Here is a 19,590-nt window from a genome sequence, read left to right on the forward strand (position 1 = left end):
TGTTTTTAAGATATCCTTTCTTACCTTTTCACTAGCTGCACCAGCATTTTCAAGATCTAAAACTCTGTCTTCACTTTCACTTAAACGATTTTGCAAGTTTGTGATTGAGATTTTAATTTATTCTATATCTCTTTGACTCTGCTTCATGCGATCTATTTCTTTACTCTATTACTCTTTCAAAGAATCCCTCATTTTTCTAACCTCCTCTTTTTTTATCAATGTCTTCTTTAGAAGCAGTTATAAATTCTTTTACTGCAGTGTTTTTTCATATTGGGTTTCCTCCCTATGTTTCTGTAGTTGCTTCTTTACTTCAGATGCTTTGAGTTCTGAGAATTCTTTTTCTATTTCAGAAAAGAATTGTGCTCTGAGTTCCACTATAACTTTCTGCTGTTGCTTATTTACCATAGATGCTATTAATTCATGCATTTGAACCGAGCTAGTGTCCTCTGCACTTGTTCTGTGTGAGCACTGGGTTTCCTCCATATGTTTCTGCATTTTATTCTTTACTTTAGATGTTGTTATTTCAGGGATTTCCTTTTTTATTTCCAATCTGAGTTCCTCTATACCTTTCTGCAGCTGTTTCTTTATTTCAGAAGCCATTGATTCATTGCTTTCAGCTGTGTGATTCCCAGTTTGTTCTGTTAGTGTCCTTTGTACTTGTTATGGGTGGGCTTGCGTTCTGAGCTTGCATTTTGTTCCTTCTCATCATTTTGTGTAACACTGTCCTCTGACCTTTGTTGTAGATTTTCATTGTAGTTATGACCTTAGTACATACTGAAGTTCAGGTGCAGATCTGGCTTGGGCTAGGACTGGGTGTGGGTTTCCCCAAACGCAGCAGATATTCCTACTCGTTAAGCATGGGGGGAGTGCTGAGGAGTGGTGTGGGGGCGTCCCAAGGCGGTGGAAGAGTGTCTCACCCATGCTGCGCTTGGTCTGGAACTAGTAGTAGGTCCCGCCAGCACAGGGTAGCAGGAAGCTGTCCCACACTCTCTTTGGGCCTGGGCTAGGATTGGGTCTGGGGGTTCTGGGAACATGGCAGAAATTCCTACTGTGCGGCGGGGTCGGGGAGATGCTGCCTGTTTTTTTTTTTTTTTTTCAAGAAAATAAAAAATAGTAAAAATAAACACATTGCAAATGATACATAATTTCATCCAACAAAATAATAGGAATGCAACAGTGGTTGTTATATTGTATAGTGCTGGCTTCCAATGGTTGTTTAGATTTTCAGACATAAGCATACAAAATTGTTAAAAATAAGTTATAAGAAATTAAATAAGGAGAAGAAAAAAAGTTTAAGTATTAACTGTTGGTTTCAAGATGCCTTGAGAAATCATATCCAAGCTCTCATGTACATATACATAAATATACCCTTTCCCCTTCTTTCTTTCTTTTGTCCTTTTCCTCATCCCAGTTTTTCCTTCCCTTTGAACAGATTTTTTCCCATTCACAATATCTTTTGTACTTTTCAAATTTTATTTAGTCTTTCAGGTTCTTACTTTAGTGAGACAGCACAATGTTTGCACAAGCAAGTCCGATTTATTTCACTTACAAGTGTGGTCTCTAATTGCATCCTTTTGACTATAAAAGCCTGAGTTTATCTCTTTTATAGACGAGCAATATTCTATTGTGTAAAAATATGACATCTTTTTATCTTCTCCTCAGTTGATGGGCATTTGGATTGCTTGCTTCCAAGATTTAATTATGATAAATTGTGGCATGATGTTTTCAGTTCTTTGGAAAAAATACCCAGGAGGAAAATAGCTGGGTTGAATGCAGACCTCCAACCCTAGCTTTTTGAGGAATGTCCACACTGACTTCTCTAGTGGTTGTACCAGTCTCTCCTCCCACCAAGAGTGGAGAAGTGTTTCTTTTACTTCACAGTCCCTCCATTGTTTATTATTGGTTGACTTCTTGATAATAGCCATTCTTTGTGGGGTGAGATGGAATCTCAGCGTTGTTTTAATTTGCATTTCTTGAATGACCAATGATGTTGAACATTTCTCATATATTCATTTGCCATTTGTATTTCTTTATCTGAGAAGTGTATATTTATTTCAGATGTAAAGGTCTGCTTATACCTGCCTGTGTTTGAGAATGCAGGACATTTTTTTCTCATCCAAGTTTGGTGAAGATGTTGACCATCTGTTATAATTTGCCTTTCTAGTTGTTTTTCTGATTTTTATGGTGAGAGTAAGTAGATTCAAAAACATATGGCCACTGCCTCCATCTTCTTTATACAAAATATCATGTCAAGAATGTATAATAAAAATAGCATAATTGAATAATTTATGGAACTAGTTTCAACAAACAGATGGTTTGGTGATAAATATTTTTGTCCTATATAAGTGCTTGGAGATTTCCTTTAGGTAAGACCAATTTATCCAGAACCATTATCTAGGAATTCATATGGCACTAGCTGAGTGGTTTCATGGATTTCTTGTTTTTTTCTTTCAGTGAATCCTCCAACTTCTAAGGCTTTGCAGTTTTTCAAAGAAGAGAGTAGCATTCTGCTACTGTATTATAGACATGAATTCTCCACTATTATGTAATCATGAATCGTTCTCTGTTTCCTAAATCTCTTCACTTCTGGAGATATTTTGGTCCTATGATTTTTTTTTCTAATGCTGCTTTCAGTTTGCTATAGTGAACATGCTTTGGCTGTATAAGCAAGGAGAAAACAAGTTTTACTCTGTAGAGATATCTGTGCTGAACTTTGGAGATCTTACTATGGAGGAAAAATCCAGTGGTTGACAAAAAGTAACACATTATTTAAAATAAAGCAAAGTTGCAAGAAAAATCTTAGAAAGATTAGCTTAGTTATATTTGTAAATACATGTACAATTGTCTAGTTCAGTCATTACTGAAAAACATAAACAAAAACAAATGTACCATTTTGCACCTTTGGTTCATCATCCTTTGCTTGTGTATCTTTAGGATCCAGATTTGCTTTGCATTCTAATTTTGTTCTGTACTAAAAGGATGAAAATTTCACTGGAGTTATTTGATTCTTACCTAAGTTTATGAATGAAGTCACAATGTTTAATTATGACTTACATTATTCTGTAAGGCAGTAGTACTTTCAAGATATTGTGGCAACAAAAGAGTGCTTCAGTCTTGTTAAGGCTGTGTCCCATGAGTATCAAATATTGATAGTAATACAGTTAGGAATTTGTACCCCTGAAAGTCCATAACAATATCCTGAGCAAAGATAGCTATTATATAAAAGTTATATATACTTACTTACTAAATATTTTAATGATTTTTATAATAGGAATCTTGCTGCATGTAATTTTATTACTACTATAAATTAGATATATTTTAATAAGGTATAGATATAAATTTTTCTGTCAGTGTAAGCAGGAAGGAAATCTTGCATAAAGTGGGAACACTATCAAAAATAGGAGATACTACGTAACATTTTCAGTCTTATGAAATAATCATTTTGGTCACAAAAGTTAAACAGATCTCTTGCTTAAGATAAATATTTGAAAAATTGTCTCTATTGATGATGGTATCTCCCCTGTAGGTAAGCATAAAAAATTGGCTCTATTGAAATCAAAGTAGTCTAATAGTGTAAAGAACTCAGCTATTCATAGAGATTAAAGTCTAGATGTCCAATAATTTAACCAGACAATTTGGTAAGAAATACATATTTTTAAATGGCAATAGCTTAGGGTCCACCTATCACAGTGAAAAGAATAGATTAAGGACTAGTATATCTGAAAGTTTAAAAATACTGCACTTTGAGGAAAGATTGAATTTCAAAACGTTGAAACTTATATTTATTTCTTATTGTATTTTTAAATTTTATGTTAAAGAGAAAAAAATTAAAAAATAATAAAAATAATAATTTCAATTTCAATAATTTGAGAATTTCAAGACAGGATAATGTAAGAATAAAAATGGCTCATATGTTATTCATTATTTTCAAAGTAGTTGCTCAGGATACAAGATATAGAGATGCATAATTGATCAGGTAATATAAGCACAATGAGTTTTATAAAATTTTTTTCAATGAACTAAAATGAGTCGGCAGTATAACTATTTTATCTAAAGTCTTTATTTTCTTTTTTATTCCTTCTTTTTTCCTTTCACCCATCCCAGTTGTTCTTTCTTTTTGAGCAGTCGCTTTCATTTTCACAATATCTATTGTAGATTTTGGATTTTATTTTTATATTTCAGTTTTTTTACACTAAGGATAAAAAGAGTTTTTTACACAAGCAGGTCTGATTTATTTCACTTACGAGTATGGTCTCTAGTTGCACCTATTTACCTACAGAAACTTCAAGTTTGTCCTTATTTATGGCTCAGTAGATCTCCATTGTTTAAAAATACTACATCTTTTATCCATTCTTCTGTTGATTTGCATTTTTGCTGTTTCCAGTATTGAACTATGACAAATTGTGCTGCTATAAAAATGGGTACACATATGTCAATGTCTTATGATGTTTTTTATTCTTCTGGGGAAATATTCAGAAGGGGGAATGCTGGGTCAATTAAGACTTCTATTCCTAGCTTTCTGAGGAATCTCTGTACTGATTTCCATTATTGGTGTACCAGTCTACTCTTCCACCAACAGTGAGAAGAATTCCTTTTTTCCCACAAGGCACCAGAGTTGTTATTGGTTGATTTCTTTATAATAGCTATTCTTTCTGCAGTCAGATGTAATCTCAGTGTTGTTCTAATGTGTATTTCTTGAATAACCAGTGCTGTTGAACATTTTCTTCTTTGGCCAAGTGTATATTTTTCTCAGATACCTGTTTTGCCTTCAGTCTTTGAATTTAGGGGGATTGTTTTTTCAACTATTAATATGTTTTAGACATAAGTCCTTTGAGGGATAGTTGGGCAAAATTTTTTCTCACTCTGTATGTTTTCTTTTTACTACATTGGTGATTTTTTTCAATGTATTTGGTTGTTGCAGGGTCTCATTACACAGCTTGGACTTGTGGTGATCTTCTTGCTTTCTACCCAGGGCTGGGACTGCAGGTGTGTTCCACTATGTCTGGACTCTTGCTGTCTCAGCCCACCTTTGGGTGGGGCTGGCAAGGCATGTGGTGTTGGGGAACAAACCACATCCCTTGTGCTTGCCTAAACTTGCCTAAGTAGGTGCTTTAGTCTGCTGAACTATCTCATCTGTCTGCTGGTGATTTCTTTTGATATGTAGAAACTTCTCAATAGGGTGAGATCCCAGTTGTTGATTCTTTGAAGTACTTCTCATGCTTTGCTTTTGTTCATGAAACTACCTAGCCCTATATCTTCAAGATTTGTGTCTACTTTCTCTTCCAGTAGATTGTTTCTCTTTTAATAGTTAAGTCTTTGATCTATTTTGACTTTAGTTTAATGCAAGATGATAGACCTGGACCTAGTTTTAGTCTTTGACCTGTGGAAAGACAGGTTTTCCATAGGCTTCCACAGTTTCAAGTCAGGGATATGATGCCTTCTGCCTTACCTTTGTTGCTTAGGATTGCCTTTGTTATTCTTTCTTTCTCTCTCTCTCTTTTTTTCCAGAACCGGGGATTGAATTCAGGCCCTTGTGCTTGCCAGGGAAGTGCTTATTCCACTGAGCCATCTCCCCAACCCCCTTTTATTCTAACTCTGTTCTAATTCCAAATGAATTTTAGGAATGTTTTCTCTTAGATCTTTGAGGTATGCTAATGATATTTTGATTGGGATTGCATTAAATCTACATTAATGTCTTGAGATTGTGGCCATTTTCATAATGTTGTTTCATCCTATACATGAGCAAGGGATATCTTTCCACTTTCTCTCATCCAAGTACTAACCAGGCCTGACCCTGCTTAGCTTCTGAGACCAGATGAGATCAGGCACGTTCAGGGTGGTGTGGCCATAGACTCTTTCCATTTTCTGGTATCCTTTTTGATTTCTGTTTTCAGAGTGCTGTAATTCTTGATGTACAGATCTTTCATTTCCTTTTTTAGATTGATTCCTAGGTATTTCATTTTTATGAATGCTACTGTGAAGGGTATGGCTTCCATAATTTCTCTTCTCAGTGATTTTGTTGTTTGTACACTTTTGACAATGGTTAGTAAAAGATATTTGTTCTGTCTTCTCCTGTACCTTCATTTTGAGAACCCTTGCTTTTTCATCTCACCCAGGTGTTTTCTGTGAAACTATCACTACAACCCCTTATTTTCTCCCTTACAGAGATGGATGTATGTCACACAAGTCACTGAGTTGTGTACTCTCTTGATCACATAAATTATTGGATAAGAAGGCCCACCCCTCAAATTTGCTTGAGTTTTGTATCACGGAGCTGAGGAAGGATATTTCCACCCAATCTCCACTTCTACTTTATTTTGATGATTGAAAAGTGTGTGGTTCTGGAAGGTTTGTCCATTTTCACCCATGAAAGAGCCCACCATGTTGAAATGAGGGTGATGCTTGGAGAGAAGTTAGTTGTGCGTGAGTAAAGTGAGATGCCTGGTGCTGGATCCTGAAGTGATAGGAGTTGTCCTTGTCTTTAGAGAAAATTATTCCAGTTTGAGGACTGTGTTATTTGCTGCTCTTCACTAAAGCTATCCTATTGTGTCCTACTCTGTAATTATGGATATGGACTTGACAGAGTAGTTTTTCCTTTACCAATTGGCTTGACATTAATCTCTGCTATCATGTGTTGCTTCTGGAGATAGTAAGATTAGAGAAAGATGAAGGAACTTTTTCTCCACTATGGCTTGTGTCTAGGTGTCCCCCCATACCCAAGCCTCATACTGTCATAGAAGGAACGTGTGTTGATGGGATTAATAGTGTGCAATTACCAAATCAGTAAATTGATTGTTTTGGCATATTTCTGTGTATAACTAAGGGTGTCCTACCCTAAATCTGTGCTACTTGCTCAAAGGATAGCCTGAGTACAAAATAAGAGAGACAGAAATAATCAGACCCTTATTGTTTGTTGCTTGCTGCTTGCTGCTTGGATGTTTTTGCTGCCTGCTGCCTGCTGCCTGCCATTAACCATTTCTTCTCTGCGATGTCAATCTGTCATGCCACCCTTTTTTAGAGCCAGCCAACTATGGAATGAAACCTCTATGAACTGAGAGCCAAATAAACCTCTCCCCTTTTAACTTTGGGTATTAGGTATTTTGTCTTAGCAAGGAGAAAAACAACTAAAATACTTCGTTTGTTCTTTTTGTATAACAGTATAAAGTGGATACTCTCATTAGTCCCATTTTTCACATGAGAAAGTATATATAAAACAGTGAAGTAAATTTTCCATGGTCAGACAATAATAAATAGTAATGGGTTCTTTATCTCATATATTATACATGACACCAACCCTAGCTTCCTGCCACTTAATGGTACTATTTCTGTGGGCAAAATATTCTTATTAGGATTACTATTATAATTAAAACTCACATGATGCATTGTCTATTTCCCACTATATTGGCCAATTTTTCCATTGTTATACTTAAATTAACAAATCAAGGTAGTGTATAAAGAAAACACATTTTTATTTTTAGGATTCAGTTTTAGAGATTGAAAAGCTGACTTGATAGTCCATTAATTTAACCTGTGTTAGGATCCCATTTGCTTTTTTACATCATGAAAATGACATAATGGCAGGAGTGTCTGCAAGAGAAAGAGATCATTGAGCTCATATGAGGCTACAGAGTGGGGAGCAGCCAATATTTCTCTTTTGTAACAACCTTCACCGAACTAGCCAGGGTCCTAAAAGAATTAGATTAATTTTGTCCCAGGGCAGCAAACTTTAGTGAACCAATTTCCCTGCACTAGAACCTTCCTGTAAATGTCTAGCACCTCCAAGTTGGAACACATGAACCCTTGGGGGACAAACCACATCCCAACCATAACATACCCTAGATTGGTAGAATGCTAGAGATGATTTGCATGAGTCCACAATAGCAAACTGCATTTTTCCCATCTCTGGCATCACTAAAATGCTGATCACTTGAAGTTAGCTGTATTGGTTGTTTTACACTCTGGAGATGGGTAAACACTAAAAGTTAGTTTTCTTTTTATTAGACTTGTTATGAAATTTATGCCAATACACTACTGCTCCAATCTCTTGGATTTCTTATAGTACTGAAAGAATATATGGTCTTCCCATCCATTTTACTTTGTTGCAAATTGATTTATTTTTGCTGCTTTTGTCTCAATATTTAAAATTTATGCAGAAGACTTAAGTTATATGAATCTACATGTTGTCTTCATAGATGAGTAAACTTTTATGAAAATAAAGTTGAAGCATCTTCTAGGACCCTACTTTTTCTTCAAGCACTAGCTTATTATAATTATTTGTCATGATTTATTTAGAAATTCTTACTGATTATGTATTGTTTTTAATTTTTTATAAATGTCAGTATATCTAGATTGCTACTGTGAATCTTTTTTCCTGAAGTTTATATATATTGCTAGGATTATATTTACTTTCCTTTACTAGTTTTCTATCACATCTCTAAATGAATTATATATAGATAGTAACATATTTTTCTCCTATGAAATTCACATTACCATTAGATTATCCATTTACATTATAATTATTTGTTTTGTACAATAGTTTTTTATTGTCATAGAAGAATCCCAATTTTATAAGGCAAAACTTCTGCAATGGTATAAATGCTGAAGGAGATGCTAAGTGAGACAGTTTGTTTAGAGCATAGTAAATAGTAAAAGGATAAACATGATAGAATTAATTTATTTGCTGCAAGTTGCTCAGGCAATGCAGTGAGCAGAGCAAGCAGTAGTTTGTACCAGAGGAAATGGGAACACAGGTCAAATGACTCAGTACCTTCTTTAAAAAACAGGAAATAAGCCATCCACTTCTTGGGAAGCAAGCCAAAGCACAATCATTCTGTGGTTGCTTTGACCTAATTTATTCTCCCATGTGACTACTATGGAAATTACTCATTGTCCACTAGGGGACAGTGGGCATTGGCAAAGCCAGCAAAGATGTACAAAATCACTTAGGGTCCAGGATGAGCTGCCTCTCTCAAAAGTTACCCACTGTCCCTCTATATTTTTAGCCAAACCAGAATTTTCACATGAATATAGCACCCCGTCAGTAATGCCAGTTGGCAACCCTGGCAGAAACTGGCACCATATCATTCAATTCATCTCATGCATTTACTGATATTAGCAACAGAAACCTGATCAGCTGGGTAATCGCAGTCTTTCTTTGCCATGTATTCTAGCATTCCTGACTCAGCCTACTGAGTAAGATCCAGAGCATTTTCAGATAAACGTTTAGCTTCTCTTCCTATAATAAGTGGACTGTTCACCTAAAAGATTTTATTAATTGAAACATAACACAAGATGGAGAGTGTGTGATCATATAAACCATTCCATGTTCAGTAAAGATGCAGTTCAAAACCAGTCTTTCATTTACTATGACCCATGTAAGTAGCTTTAGAGATGCTAATGTCTAAGATTTGTGCTGTGTCATTGGCTGTAAGGGTTTGTATTTATTGTCTCTCTAGACTTAGATTTCAAAGAACTGTACTCACACTGCTTTATGGAAAAAAAATAAGTATATTGCTAGTAAAATTCCTCATTTTCCTGTGTCCATCCAAAGGGAATATAGACTGAGAAGGGGTGTCAGTAATTATTGAAGGCAACGAGGACCAAAAAGCAACCTCTGTCCCTAGTGGCAGATATTCCTCAGTCTGCTGTCCTTTACATGACACTATCTTCAAAGGTCAAGGAGCCTCTAGTTCAAGATTTACCACTAAACTCTTCAAATTGAAATTACATGCTCTGCACCCGGGTACACTGAGTGGAGATGGAATCCAGGCATGGTGGCACACACCTGTAATACCAGCCCCAGGGGAGGCAGAAATCAGGAGGATTACTACAAGTCCAAGTTGAGTAGTGAGACCTTGCACAAAAAACAAAACAAAAAAAACTTAAAATTACTTGGACTTCATTTTGCCTTATGGGCAGTGTCACCAAGTAGACATAAACTCAATTGCCCATCACAGTATATCCCACATTTCTTAGACTCCAGGAATCACGCATGAATACTTAATCACACTGCAAAAGATTCTGATGACCTGTGTTTGTTGTGTATGAGGGAGAGGAGGTCCACACTGGGAGCTCTTAAGATAGTGTCAAATATAGTGATATAATTCATGATCATGCTAATATGAGTATTACTGTTCCCATAGCAGGAGGATGAGGATGACAAAACAAGTGATGAGTCAGGTTGCTAGCACAGATGCTGATTGGCTCAGAAAGAGTGATTATTTTGCCAAGATGTGGGTTCAGACTTAGAAACACTGGAAAAACATTAGTTTTTCCTCCTAAGAATCCTCAGAGACTGGGGTAAACCCTCCTTAGATACTAGAGTTGTTTTTCCTTCTTCATGGTCAAAAAGTTTGTCCTATCCTAATAGTCACTTCTTCCTTTGTCTAACTGGATGGATCAGCTGTCATGGATGCCATCCCTAGTGACAACTTGTACTGAACCAAGATACCTGTATTGCTGCCCATGTAGACAACTGTAGGATTATAAGAGCATTTTCAAATTTTATAAAATACTTATTATTCTGATGTTCTGTGATGCATTATACTCAGTAATTGAAACCAGGTGCAGTTCAAGCAGCAGGATGGAATTCCCTGTGTCCTAAGATGAAACTAGTCAGTGCTGTTAGACACTGGAGTCAATAGTGCGGAAAAATGAGGACTTGTTTGATCTTGTTAGATTATCAGAAGTACAAATATGAAAGCTGGCCCCACCTCCAAGTCTGTCAAGCATTTTCTCAAGCAGTGATCACAAAAGGCTTTCTCTCTTGCTCAGAACAGCTGCATTTATTTCCATTATTATCTCACTAAAGTGTTCATGACACTGACAACATAATTCTGGCCAGCAATATCCATCCTACCTCTTGATGGTATCAGCAGCCTTAGGATATTAGCTTGTGGCATATCTACTGAATGCCATTTCCATTTGCCTATCCTTTACTTTTGTTATGAGTAGGATGCTACTGTATTGTTGAAAATAGCCTGAGTGTCAAAAAATGAAGTATATACCTTAGTCTCCAATGTTACTATAGTGTGGCTGTAGTTGTAGTAATTGCCATTGGTTTTTATAAACCAGTAACAACAGTGAGATAAAACAGGTATTTATTTAATCTATTTGCCAGGAGTGGGTAGAATGTATTTGGGTTATATACTTTCTGTGGGGTACAAGACTTCTGATTCTACTGGAGACAGACCTTAAACATTAGCTTCCATTAAGAGTTTCCAAATCATTGTACAGGGGTACATGTTCAGGCAGCAAAGATGCTGAAGGAATAGTTGATTCTCAGGAAGGAACTTCTCACTCAAGTAGAAAAGGAAGTGTGTCTATGCTGGGGTCTGGTTCTATGAAGGCACTTTTTATTTCATGAGAACTCTCTGTGATGGAATACAATGTAGTCATGGAAATGGAAATTCAGGGTAGAAAGCCTTATGAAGGAACATGATTCTATCTCTTCTGGGCATCCTGAATGGGCTAAAAGCATGTGTTCAAGGGTGAGCTGGCCAGCTGCTGCTATTTATCTTCTCAGAATGTACCTTTTATCATTCCTTATCACACAGATGCATAGCTGGATAGGTATGTGTCCAACAGATCCTTGGTCCATTGTACAAAATAGATCTTGATTTCCCTGTTCTTCTTCACTCTGTGGCTCCACATCTTGGTACTCAGGTTTGGGTCTTGTTGTCTTTAGGGACAGTTCCAGTTGTGGGTGTTAAAGCAGATTACAGTTGTGTTTTCCTCTTTGCTAGAGCTTGGAGTGCTTTCCTGCTTGACTACTACATAGGAGAGCATGAACATCTTCAGCAGTTTATTGTGGTCCCACTTGCAATCTCTCAGATTCTATTCATTGATTCAACACCAGCTCATCAATAGGTATGAAATTGAGGGATTATTCATTTCCCATGGATGGGAAATTTGCTTTTGACCTCCTGGGAGTTTTATTATACACTTCAACCAGGCCCTCAGGATATTGTATTTTGCATAATTTTATGGCCTATCTTGGCACCTGGATTGCTGTTTATTTTTGTGAAAAATACTCCACAAAATTTTATAGCAAATAGGACAACAACAATAGTTAATACATTTCATATTGTAATCTTCAAAGTATTTACTTAGAGTATAAGATATGGGCTTTATGCCAATATTTGGAGAGATCACAGTTCTCCAAATGATATTAGCAAAAACCTTTCTTTTCAATAAACTAAGAGAAACTACTAGTATAAATGTATCGTATTTTTTCATTTTTCTTCCTTCCTTTTCAAACTCTCATACCCTAGTTCCTTTTCAATTGAACAATTTCTCCTCATTTCACAATATCTATGGTACATTTTGGTCTTTATTTAATATTTCATTTTCTCACACTAAGGAGGCAATGCAATGTTTATATTTGAGTCTAATTTATTTCACTTATGAGTATGGCCTCAAGTTTCATTTTTTTTACTTGTAAGTGTTCAAGTTTATCATTTTTTACTGCTGAGTAGTACTTGATCATATAAAAAGATCACTTTTTAAATTTGTTCCTCAGTTGATGGGCATTCAGGTGTTTCCAATATTTAACTAATACAAATTGTGCTGCAATAAATATGGGTGCACATATACTGCTGTGGTAGGATGTTTGTAATTCTAATCCTAGTTTTTGAGGAATTTTCATATTGATTTCCACAATGATTGTGCCAGTCTACACTCCTGCCAATAGTGAGATGTGTTCCTTCTCCCATAGCTCTTCCACCATTTGTTACTGGTTGATTTCTTGATGATAGCCATTCTTTCTGGAGTGAGATGGAATCAACATTGTTTTAATTGCATCTCTTACGTGACAAATGATGTTGAATGTTTTTTGCACATATTTATTTGACACTTGTGTTGTTTCATTTGAGAAGTATGTATTCATCTCAGATGCCCATTTTTTTGATTGGATCTTTGAATTTCAGGGTGGGGTCTGATTTTATTCAATTCTTTATGTTTTACATAAAAGTCCTTAGTCTGAGGGACAGTTAAGTAAACAATATTTCCCATTCTGTGAGTTGTCTTTTCACTTTGTTGATTACTTCCTTTGCTGTGGATTTTAATAAGGCAAGAACTCAGTTGTTGATTCTTTGTAGTTTTTCCTGTATGATCTACATTTTGTTCTTGAAATATCTCCTAAACACATGTCTTCAAGATTCCTACTTATTCTCTTTTCTTGTAGATTTATTTTTTATGCTTTAATATTTAGACCATTGATCCATTTTTCTTTTAGTTTAGTGCATGGAGATACATATGGGTCTAATTTTAGTTTTTCGCATGTGAAATACCAGTTATTCAAACACTATTTATTTATTTATTTATTTATTTATTTATTGTGCTGAATTGAACTCTGGACCTTGTGCTTGCCAGATAGGCACTTATACTACTTAGAGTTGTGTACCTTGAGACAATTTTTAAATTTTCATGTAGTGGATTTTAATATGAAAATTCCGTATAGGTCCTTCTCAGAGCATCTTAAAGTTCTTCTCTCATGTATCTTCTCTGAGGATTAAGTCCCCATTTTTTAACTGAGTCCACATGTTCTTATAATAATTTGATTAATTCTGCCATACTTGCTGTTGCTTCAGGAGTGAATGTAAAACTAATTGCCACAGACAAAAGGAAGGTTGATGATTGGGAGGAACTCTAGAACTGACTTGGATGAACACTAAATTTAGTATATGTTGCAATCATTGCATAAGCAGTGATGAGCATACTATGCAATAAGCCTTTCTGGTTGATTTTGGGGAGGAAATACAATTTGAAAAATTATGTTCAGCAAATATTCCCTCCTATATGATTTCTTTTCCCCACTAAGTACAAAGAATGATTGTTTTTTATTTTATCAAATATAAGTACCCTCTAGTATTTACTCCAGAGAGAGAAAACTTGCTGGCTCATTGAGTTTAGAGTTCCTAATCTCTTAATGGCCCTAACAGTACTATTTTGATGTTCTTCCACAGCCCTAGAGACTTTAGGACAATGGCAAAAAAATACAGCTTGGGTATCATCAACAATTCAAAAAATATTTATAGATCCTCTTTCCCTATGAAAGGGAGAAAAAAGATAAACTGTAGGGGCTTAGATTCACTACTGTGGAGGCGAGGAGTGAGGTAGCGAACAAGAGTGATCTTCTCAGTTCTCAAGAAAGAAAAGGAGGCACTAACTTGGAGAAGTAGGCTAGGGTGAGGGTGTATCTAGAAACTCCTGGAAGCATTTTTAGCTTCAGAAGAGGTTAGAGTAGTTAAATATGATGAATTGGATAAAATCATGTTGAATAAGTTTGGCCCAATCCCAGTACATAAGTTAAATAAATTGTTCATTAAAATTGAGCTAATATATACAGAGCATAACTTACATAAGTATCTTTGACTCTGGGAAGTCAAACTATTTAATATCAGGTAAAGAATGGCTACTGAATAATCAGGATCCTGGTCACAAGTCTAAAGCATGTCCCAGTACCCTTTCATGCCGTCAGATGTTAGCTCCTTATTTTGAGATCTTAGAAATATTAAGGTGGTTCCAAAGGAAGGGCCAATAAGGAAATAGGATTATTTAGGTGGCATTGGACAGTGGCAATTTACTAACTTAAATGGATGTATTTCAAAGTATTTTAGAATAATATGACTGTACTGATGTGTAATCATAGATTACTGTTGTAATTCTAAATTTTATGTCTAAGATTTTTTTCTCAGAAGAGTTGGAACCAAATATTTAAAAACTGTATGCATCGTAATAGTTACTCTGTTAATTCACATATCATGAGACAACTAGGAGTAACCTATATATTCTACAATGGATTATTTTTTATTTTTTTATTTAGTTAGAACAGGGTCTACAGGGTCTCACTACACAGATCAGACTCAGTGATCCTCCTGTTTTCAGCCTCCCATGTGCTGGGATTATAGGACTTCATGGCCATGCCCAGTCTCAATTGCAGTCTCAGTGTACCCCAGGGGCAAAACTGACGCAACATGCCAGGGATCAAGCCCCTGGGCCCTGAGTCTGCCTAAGCAGGTGCTTTAATTAGAATGGATTATCTAAATGTATTTTTATGTGTTTAATCAGTAGAATGTCAGCTATTCATTAAATAGTGGATATGAAAACTTGTAATACAGTATTATTAAGACAGCTGTACAGTATATATTCATTTGAATATACATTATGTAAAGAAATACCAGAAAAATATAGATGATAGGGTTCAGTATGTCTGTTTTCTTAATTTTACAACTTTTTACATATATAATGTTAATTTAATAATTAAATACATCAACAAAAGAGTAAGATAAAAAGAAAACCCAAACATAAACTTGCCTTTGTTCTTAACAGATATGTTCTGTAATTTACTTATTTTAGTCACATTACCAGTACTCTGGGCCCCAACCTTGAAATATCACTATATTTTTAAAGTCAGAATTTTCAGAGGAATATAACTAACGGGATCTATCAACATTATCTCTAAAGGAAATTACTTTAAGGAACTGGCTCAGCAATTGGATGTGGTCAGCAAGTTTGAAATCTGCATGATAGGCTAGCAGAGTAGAAGCTCAGGCAGAATGATTTTCTCTTGAGCCTCAATTTCTTCTCCAGGATGTCAGTTTTTGTTTGTAGACCATTAAAATGACAGGGCCAGGCCTATCTGCATTATTGAGGGGGATCTTTTGTTTTTAAAGTTAACTGATGGTAGATATTAGTCACATCTTCAAAATACCTTTCTAGCAACACTTGAATTAATTTTGGTTAAATAACTGGATACCATAGCCTAGCCAAGTTGACACGTAGAACTAAACCATTACAAAAACTGATCACAGTCTATACATTAGACTTCCTTACTTACATTTCTATAATCAAGAAAAATTCAACAAATCCTTGAGTTCTGAATTTATGCCACCCATTTCTATGCATTTAGTTGATAGCACTCTATGTGTGTGTGTTTGTGTGTATGTGTGCTATTTCTTTGCTTAAAATTCTTGATCCTTGTAAGCAGTACTATTGAAACCTCATACTTATCTTCATGTTTCATCTTTGAAAGACCTTTTCAGTCTAGCCAAGTAGCTCAGCAAATTAAAGAGCCTGCAAGCAGGCCCAGGGGCCAAGGGTTCAATCCCTGGGCCTGCCATGCTGGCCCCATGCACTGAGACTGCAATTGAGACTGGCCATGTTGGTGTGCACCTGTAATCCCAGCTCTTGGGAGGCTGTAAACAGGTGGATCACTACAAGTCTGATCTAGTAGTAAGACCCTGAACACCCTGTAGGCTCTTCCCTAAAAAAAGCCCAAAAAACAAAAGACGAAACACAACAACCAAAAAAAAAAAAAAAAAAAAAAAAAAAAAAAAACACCCAAAATTAAAGACTTTTTCATCTTCATTTTCCCTAGTCTTTCATCTAACAGACTATCCTTTAAAGCAATATTTCCCTAGTTCTGATACTAGAGTATCAGATTTTCCAGGAGTGACAATATATATTGTATTTGCTTATTACAGGGTCTCACAGCTCAGACTTTGTGTTGATACTCCTGTTTTCAGCCCCCAAGTGCTGGGATTACAGGCATGCACCATCATGCCCAAGCTCTCCCTAGTTCAGCATGCCCTGGAGATGGGGCTGGCATACCATATGGTGCCAGGGATCAAACCATGGTCCCTGCACTTGCCTAAGCTTGCTTATGCAGGTGCTTTAGTCTGATGAGCTGTTTTGCCAGCCCCCAACTTTTGTATTTTTCATTTCCTTTGCAGGCATCACAAATTTGGAGTTTTTCTTCATTAACTCCAACAAGATGTTCATTGGGTAAAGAAAATCATGTTATATTAGCATTAGATTGGACAAAGGACTGCTTTCTCTGCTCCAGATAGAGTATATAGGAATCCTTCTAGTGGTTAAGATAACTATAAGCTCACTAAACAAATTAAGTTTGGGACACTATTGCTAGAAGATATTTTTATGGAAACGTCATTTTATTATATTTTTAAGTTCTCACCTACCTTCTATTTCCTATAGTGTTATAGCATACATCCTTTTTTTTCTATTTTATGTATTTGGTACATGGTCTCACTATACAGCCCAGACTCATAGTGATCTTCCTGTTTCCAGTCTCCCCAGCACTGGGATTACAGACATGTGCCACCACATCAGACTCAGTTGCAGGCTCAGCATGTCCCAGCAGGGCTGGTGGGGCATGCAGGACTGGGGTGGAACACTGGTCCCTGAGATTGCCAAAGCAGGTGCTTAGTCCATTGAGCTATCTCACTGGCCAAGAATACATTTTTATAATGGTTGAATTAGCACTTTTTAATACTATTGCATTCATCTTTAATCTTCCACTCTTTATGCTAAATGAAGAACATGAACCATTCCTCACATGATAGCATTTTCACACTTTCACCATCATAGGAAGAACACTGGTTGGTCAGTGGAGTAAATGAGGGAGCCAAAAGGAATGAATTCTCCAGAAGGGGTCATATCACTAGACTACTTCTTGTATACTAAATCCTGTGCTTCTATTACATAGTCTAACCCTGACAGCTATTTTCTTTAACAGTGATGTTACTCTGGGTTCTATTACGCATGGACCTGAGACTTAAAAATCTTTTCCACACAGATTTGTACTAACTCAAATGTTCTCTAACTTATGTAACTTTTTAATTTTTCATTTATTTTATTTTTATTTTTTGTTGGTACCAAGGATTGAACTCAGGACCTTGAGCTTGCCAGGTAAGCACTTATTCTACTGAATTATCTCCCTGGATTGTGTAAATTTTAAAAAAAATTAAGTGCAGAGTTCTACATTGAACTGTATAATAACTTATCTTGCAAACTTTAATCCACTAGTGCAGACATCCATGCTTATGTTTCTGACACACTAGTTTTCCTGCTTACAACAGAAGTCTTTTCCACTCATCTAATCTGTCAGTAGGTCTTGAGAAGCACTCAGGCTTCTCTTCCACAGTCCCTGCTCCTCCTGCCTAGTCTAAGCCACTGTTACTTTCTGACTGGATGACTGTGCTAGTCCCTAGGCCCAGACCCCACAATCTGTTTTCCACAAAACATGTGGATTATCCACTTGACATATTGACCAGATCAAGTAATTTTCCTTCTTACAATCCTCTAATGGCTTAGTACTTAGAATGAAATTCAGATATTATTATGAGATTCTATATGGTCTACCAAAACTGGACCTATCTTTGTTCAGAGCCTCCTCTTTTAGTGTTCTCCCCTTACATGTGATAACTTCTCTAAAGCATATATAACTAATCCTGCCTCCAACCAAGTGTGCACACTACTGCTTCAAAGATGCTTTGCCCTTAGCATCTTTAACCAAGGGCTCCTTTACATCACTGATGTGTTAGCCAAAATCTAATTCACATTTCTATCCTTGCCAAAATTAGTGTGCATTTCATATATGTAGGACCCTACTCCTTCTTCCACTGTTAGGAAATACTGTTATTTTTTAAATAATTGAAGACCTATTTGAAAAGTTCTTCATTTACTTGATATGTACTTTTTTCCTGATAAATTACTTCTCTGGCTTCACATTTCAAGGAATACTTGTAGGTTAGGAAACAATTTTCTCTGCCAATATTATGGTTATATTTGACCACAGCACTCATTTGTTGCTGGACTTTATTGAGGTGTTTACATGGACTCAAGCTGTGTATTTAATAGGAGAAGCAAATGAGGAATGAAATGTGTGGTGCTGATTGAAGCTTTACATTGATGAGCTTCCAGGGGGAAGGTTTGAGAATCTTCCAGGATGGGACGTATCATAGAAATTGGACCAAAAATAATGGACACATTACAAGTTTTTAGCTTTCATTGAATATTTTTAATTTAAATATGTGTGTCATTATCATAATGATTTTACTTTTAAAAGTTAGCACTGTAGGAGGAAATCCTAGTTGGCCCTGAATTTAGCAGAATTTGATAAAATTTAGTTTGGCTTTTGCTCCCTAAGGTTCTGAGCCAGTCTGTTTTCAATTTTTAAAAATTAATTTTACTGCCACAATTTTGAAATACACATTGATCACATTTCCTTTTTATTTATTTTTATTTTTAAAGAATATAAAACACAGATATAAAAAACAGCATTATAAATGATACATGATTTGATCAAAGTAATAGGAATTTAACAATGGTTGCTGTATTACATAATGGTATCTTCAAATTGATTTAAAAGTGTGAGATTCATTGAGTATAATACAGCAAAATAACAAAGAAGCTATAAGAAATTCAAAGCATGAAAGAAGGAAATCAAGGTTAAAATAATTAAGCAATAACTGCTCCTTTCAAAAGACCAGCAGAAAAAGGACAATAAAATTATTCAAACTATTTTACATACATACCTAAGTATATCTCTTTCCCTTACATTTGTCCTTTTCCTAATTGTGGGAGACTCAATAACTCCAGGCCTCCAATCCTATTGCAAGTGGGTTTCCGGATTCCTCTTCCCCTACCTCTGCTGAGCTAAGCTCCTAATTCTTCTTACCCAGCCTATTCCCATAAGTCTCCTGCTATGCCCCAGAGGTGGGACTTCCTGTCATAGCCCGGTTGCCTAGTTACTCGCGCCTTTTACCTGCCAACGTCATTTCCCTATGC

The 19,590-nt window shown here is 35.9% G+C and overlaps 1 protein-coding gene across 1 annotated transcript in view; it reads left to right on the top strand.

Annotated features, from left to right (window-relative positions):
- Positions 1-19,590, top strand: part of LOC101591916 (coiled-coil domain-containing protein 91-like) — a 31,486-nt gene that overhangs the window by 7,151 nt on the left and 4,745 nt on the right.

Source organism: Octodon degus, unplaced genomic scaffold, assembly GCF_000260255.1.
Source record: "Octodon degus isolate 3935 unplaced genomic scaffold, OctDeg1.0 scaffold00051, whole genome shotgun sequence".
Lineage (NCBI taxonomy): Eukaryota > Metazoa > Chordata > Mammalia > Rodentia > Octodontidae > Octodon > Octodon degus.